Source organism: Dendropsophus ebraccatus, chromosome 13, assembly GCF_027789765.1.
Source record: "Dendropsophus ebraccatus isolate aDenEbr1 chromosome 13, aDenEbr1.pat, whole genome shotgun sequence".
NCBI lineage: Eukaryota > Metazoa > Chordata > Amphibia > Anura > Hylidae > Dendropsophus > Dendropsophus ebraccatus.
The window spans coordinates 45,610,101-45,616,100 of NC_091466.1; positions in this window are offsets into that span (position 1 = coordinate 45,610,101).

The following is a 6,000-nucleotide window of genomic DNA, read 5'->3' on the forward strand; positions in this document are numbered from 1 at the left end:
CTTTATCCCGTGAAATGGATTTTTAACATGGATTAAATAAAAGTCAAGTTTTACATTGAGTGCCCTGCACATCTTCTTTTTTCTATATATGAAGTAAGGGTGGAGAGAACACTCTGCTGGTACTTTTATGAACTCAATTTTGCACATATTGGACTGATCTCTATAGGCGATAGTGCCAATCATTGTCTCTATCACATTGGACACCCAGCCCTACAGCTACTACTGCCCCCAGCCCTACAGCTACTACTACCCCCAGCTCTATAGCTACTACTACCCCACTCCTTCAGCTACCACTACCCCCAGCCCTACTGCTGCCACTACCCCCAACCCTAAAGCTACCACTATCCCCAGCCATACAGCTACTAATTCCCCTAGCCCTACTGCTGCTATTACTGCAAGTCCAACTGCTACTACTACCCCCAGCCCTACAGCTACCAGTACTGCCAGCCCTACAGCTACTACTACCCCCAGCCCTACAGCTACCACTTCTGCCAGCCCTACAGCTACGACTACCCCCAGCCCTACAGCTACTACTTCCCCCAGCACTACAGCTGCTACTGCTACCCCCAGCCCTACAGATACTACTACCCCCAGCCCTACAGCTACTACTACCCCCAGCCCTATAGCTACCACTTGTGCCAGTCCTACAGCTACTACTACCCCCAGCCCTACAGCTACTACTACCCTCAGCCCTACAGCTACTACTACCCCCAGCCCTACAGCTACTACTACCTCCAGGCCTACTGCTACTACTATCTCCAGCCCTACAGCTACTACTACCCCCAGCCCTACTTCTGCTATTACTCCCAGCCTTACTGCTACTACCCCAAGCCCTACTGCTCCTACTACCTGCAGTTCTACAGCTACTACTACCCCCAGCCCTAGTGCTACTATTATTCCTGGTGGATGGAACCAGTTGGGAGTAAATGATAGGGTAGTAATATGGCATTGGAGAGGAATTGGACAGGGCAGGGGTCACACTTATTAGGGCATTTGTACCCCAACGGGTCTCTGAGCGAGCAGGGGTAGTTTGGTGCACCTGACATAGGGCCTATTAGAGACAAAGGTGCTCACTACATCCTCCTACCCTGCACATTTGGGATGAGCAGACTACCATTGATCTACAAGCAGTATACATTTGGTAAGATCGTTCTATACTTAAGCATATACATGATACCTTTAACCCCTTAACGACAAAGGGCGTATAGGTACGCCCTATTGCCGGTAAGGGCGTTCAGAGCGGGGTCGCGCGGCGACCCCGCTCTGAACCGCGGCGGTCCCGGGTGCCCCGAGTAGCCCGGGACCGTAGGTATTAGCGGGCACGGTCCGATCGCCGTGCCCACTAATACAGTAATCAGATGCAGCTGTCAAACATGACAGCTGCATCCGATTACTGGATCCAGCATCTCCCTGGTGTCTAGTGGCGGAGATTGCTCCTCCGGGATGTTATCCCGGAGGAGCGATCTCCGTTTCTGAAGCCGGCCGGGGACCGCTCCAAGATGGCGCCGTCCCCGGCTCGGCACTCGTTTGTTTCCGGCTGCAGCAGCCGAAAGCAAACGAGTGCCGATCTCATGGATCTCTGCAGCATATCTATGCTGCAGAGATCTCAATGAGAGATCAGAGTATATATACTAGAAGTCCCCTAGGGGGGCTTCTAGTATATGTGTAAAAAAAATAAGAAAAGTGTTGTTGTGAATAAAAAGCCCCCTCCCCTAATAAAAGTCTGAATCACCCCCCTTTTCCCAGGTTATAAATAAAAGTAAATAAATAAACAAACATGTTTGCTATCGCCGGGTGCGTAATCGCCCGAACTATTAGTTAATCACATTCCTGATCTCGTACGGTAAACGGCGTCAGCGCAAAAAAATCCCAAAGTGCAAAATTGCGCATTTTTGGTCGCATCAAATCCAGAAAAATTGTAATAAAAAGCGATCAAAAAGTCGTATATGCGCAATCAAGGTACCGATAGAAAGAACACATCATGGCGCAAAGAATGACACCTGACACAGCCCCATAGACCAAAGGATAAAAGCACTATAAGCCTGGGAATGGAGCTGTTTTAAGTGACGTATATTTGTTGACAATGGTTTGAATTTTTTACAGGCCATCCGATACAATATAAGTGATACATGTTACATATCGTTTTAATCGTAACGACTTGAGGAACGTGCATAACAAGTCAATTTTACCCCAGGGCGAATGGCGTAAAAACACATTTCCCCCAAATAAACAAAATGCGTTTTTTTTTTCAATTTCACCACACTTTATGCAAAAATTCAGCCTGTCATTGCAAAGTACAATTAGTGAAGCAAAAAATAAGGGCTCATTTGGGTCTCTAGGTGGAAAAATGCAAGTGCTATGGCCTTTTATGCACAAGGAGGAAAAAACGAAAACGCAAAAATCGAAATTGGCTCTGTCCTTAGGGGGTTATGGGTGGGTTCACATGCACCAGATCGCAGCAGATTTCACGGTACTGTCATTTTGTATGTCATTCTCCTGCTAGTATGTTCCGCCCCCCTTAACCCACAGCTACCCAGTGAATACTTTACCTGTCCGCAGTCCGGCCTGCTTCTGTGGCTCATGGCTCCCTGACATATCGCTTAGCCAATAAGTGGCTGCGGCGGGACAGAGCACTGATTGGCTGAGCGGGATGTCAGGGAGCCGGAAGCCACAGAAACAAGCCAAATTGCAAACGGGTAAAGTATTCACTGAGTAGCGGTGGGTTAGGGTGGTCGGCGGAGTTAGGGGGGATTTCAGTACCATGATCCTGTGCGTGTGAACCCACTTAAACCATGTTTTACAGTCTGTGTCCCTCCTTTGTGGTTATAACAGGATTTATGGTGACTGTAATGTTGTGTCCACACTGCACATGCGTCAGTCTAGTCTTACAGTATAGCAGCTATCTGACAGTAAATGTGTGTTACACCTAACAACAAATCAGAGTACAGTCTACTTTATAAATATACATAACATTTATTTTTATTTTTGTAAAGGAGAACCCAGTAATCATGCAAAAAATAACATTTATTCTTACATCTGTAGGATGTGCTATTACTTTGCCCTTTTTTTTTTTTTTTTAAATCAGATCTTTTTTATTGAAAAAACAGTTTTACAAACACAACAAGTGTTTCATTTTCACCCTCTATCCCTCCCACCCCCTCCCACTACTTTTCCCACCCCCTCCCTCTCCCTCCCAACATCCCAAACAATGGGACAAACACAGGAAACTTTGCCCTTTTTTTAATGTAATTATTTTTAACCCCCCCCCCCCCCTTGCAGCCTCCATACACCTGCATCGATTTATTTAAAAACGTATCTACTTCCTGTTTCGGCGACATCTTCATTTCCTCACCACTCACAGCGCTGTGTCTGTCGGCCGCTATGGAGGATGGCCGAGCTGATGTGTCTATCTGCCGCTATGGAGGATGGCCGGGCTGCTGTCTCTGTCGGCCGCTATGGAGGATGGCCGGCTGCTGTCTCTGTCGGCCGCTATGGAGGATGGCCGGGCTGCTGTGTCTGTGGGCCGCTATGGAGGATGGCCGGGCTGCTGTCTCTGTCGGTCGCTATGGAGGATGGCCGGCTGCTGTCTCTGTGGGCCGCTATGGAGGATGGCCAGGCTGCTGTGTCTTTCGGCCGCTATGGAGGATGGCCGGGCTGCTCTGTCTGTTGGCTATTATGGAGAATGGCCGGGCTGCTCTGTCTGTCATCCACAATGGAAGATGGCCGGGCTGCTCTGTCTGTCATCCACGATGGAAGATGGCCGGGCTGCTCTGTCAGTCATCCACAATGGAAGATGGCCGGGCTGCTCTGTCTGCCGGCCGCTATGGAGGATGGCCGGCTGCTGTGTCTGTCGGCCACTGTGCTGCATGACATTGTGCCGGCTCTACAGGCAGACGGGGAAGCCTATAGTGGAATCCTCCCACATTACAGCATGGAGGAGATGCTTTGGTTGGGGGAGAATTCCACTACAGGCTTCCCCATCTGCCCGTATAGCCAGGACAATGTATTGCAACTCCCCCCCCCCCCCCCCCCCCCCCCCCCCTGCGCCTTGCGTACGTGTTTCAGCAGCTCCTTAATGTGTGGTGTGTGGGTGTGTGGGATTTCACTGTGCAAGAGAAGTGGCGGCTCCGGTCATCCTCAGGGCCCCAGCATCTCTGTGGCGCTGTAAGACGGGGGATTCCACTCCATGCCTCCTTGTCTGCCTGTAGAGCCCATAGAGGGACAATGTGCAGCAGCACCCCCCTTGCTTACCAGCATCTCAGCGTCACCCCCTATGTCACTTTCCATCTACTGCGGCCCCCTACTACCATTACGTCCTGGTGACATTACATGATGGGAGTTGTAGTTAGGTAACTTGGAAATCTCCAGGTTGCAGAACTACAATTCCCATCTTGTACTGTCACCACAACATGAGAATGGGGCTTGTAGTTATGCAAACATGAGAGCTCCAAGTTGAAGAACTACAACTACCATGATCATGTTGTGGGGACTATACTTTATGGGAGTTGTAGTTTTACAGCTTGGAGCTCTCCTGTTTGCATAATTAAAACTCCCATCTTGTACCATATATATCGGTATTATTATTATTTTATTTATTTAACATGACAGATCACACAGTAGATCCTGATCCAGTGATAGCATTGTCACATATTACTGCACATCTGGATAAAGTCTTAGGCCAGGCCCATGGCTTATGTGTGCTATGGGATTTCCCTCTCTACCTTATAGGAGTATATTCCTTCCTATGTCCGCAGAGGTGCTGGAGATCACATAACACACACAGTGCATGAGCCCGGCCATAGACCACAGCCACCACCCAGCAGTTATCATGGCCAACTAAGCCCCGCCCCCTGCATGGAACATGGCAAAATGGCAGTTGGAAATGGCTGAACATGGGGAATAAGTAACAGGGTGTAAGGTATTTATAGCTCCCCATTCTACACATCTCCTCCCATCACCACTGTCTCCTATGGGGGGGGGGGCACCTATGTGGTCATGTGATCAGGGAGGAGTATCTACAGGTACAGATACTCCTGGACAGGACATCCCACTATGTACACAGCCCCATCTCTATACAACCCTATCTGCTATACCCTGCTATACTGGATGGGGAATTCTTACTCACATGTTCCTCAAAGACAACTGGAACGTCCTTTTCCTCTACGGACTGCTCCACGTCCATCTTCGGCTCCTCTTCCATTTCTCCAAATTGCCTCCTGTCGCCAATCTCTTGCAGAAATCGCCTGTGTGTGTGAAAAAGTTAAAGATTACATGGAGAAAACTGATTGAAAAATAGAAAATAACAAAAAATACCAGGAGCCAATGGATGTGCGTACTTACGCTCCAACTCCTAATAAAGCTCTGAAGGGTCCAGTAGCTGTTCTATTATGATGTCATATTTCTTTTGTTTTGTTTTTTTTAAATAAACTTTATTTAAACATCTTAATACAAACACGTGTACTAACCATATAATGCAATATCACTGATATAAACATTACATACATAATGAATAATTAGCCATTGGCGGGAATTTCTATTTTTGTTTGGATGAATAAGATCTTGGTCTATGCGCTCGGCTGCAGTATTTTAATATGGTTTATACTGATACTTGATAATGTTGCTCAAACAAACAAAAAAAACATTTAGCAAAAAGGTTTCAGCCCCTTCCTAAAAGAATATTTTTCCCTTTATAATTACTATTTTATTAATAGTTTTATATAAGGGTAATAAGTGATTATTATTACATATCTGCCGCTACTTTCCTGCCTGCTCTGCCTGTGTAGGGTTCAGGTCCCTTTTGGGGTTTAGTGTTTACGTTCATCTTCACTATTGTGCACAGTTTGCCATAGGCGGCCATTATAACAAATATGTGTATTGAGAAGTCCAGTCCCCTACACTCCTCAATACACTTGTTACAGGGGACATATCTAGTTGTAAGGGTCATTCTAACTGGTTATAGAAGGATTCTATCTGACTACAGGGGCACACTGTATCTGGCTA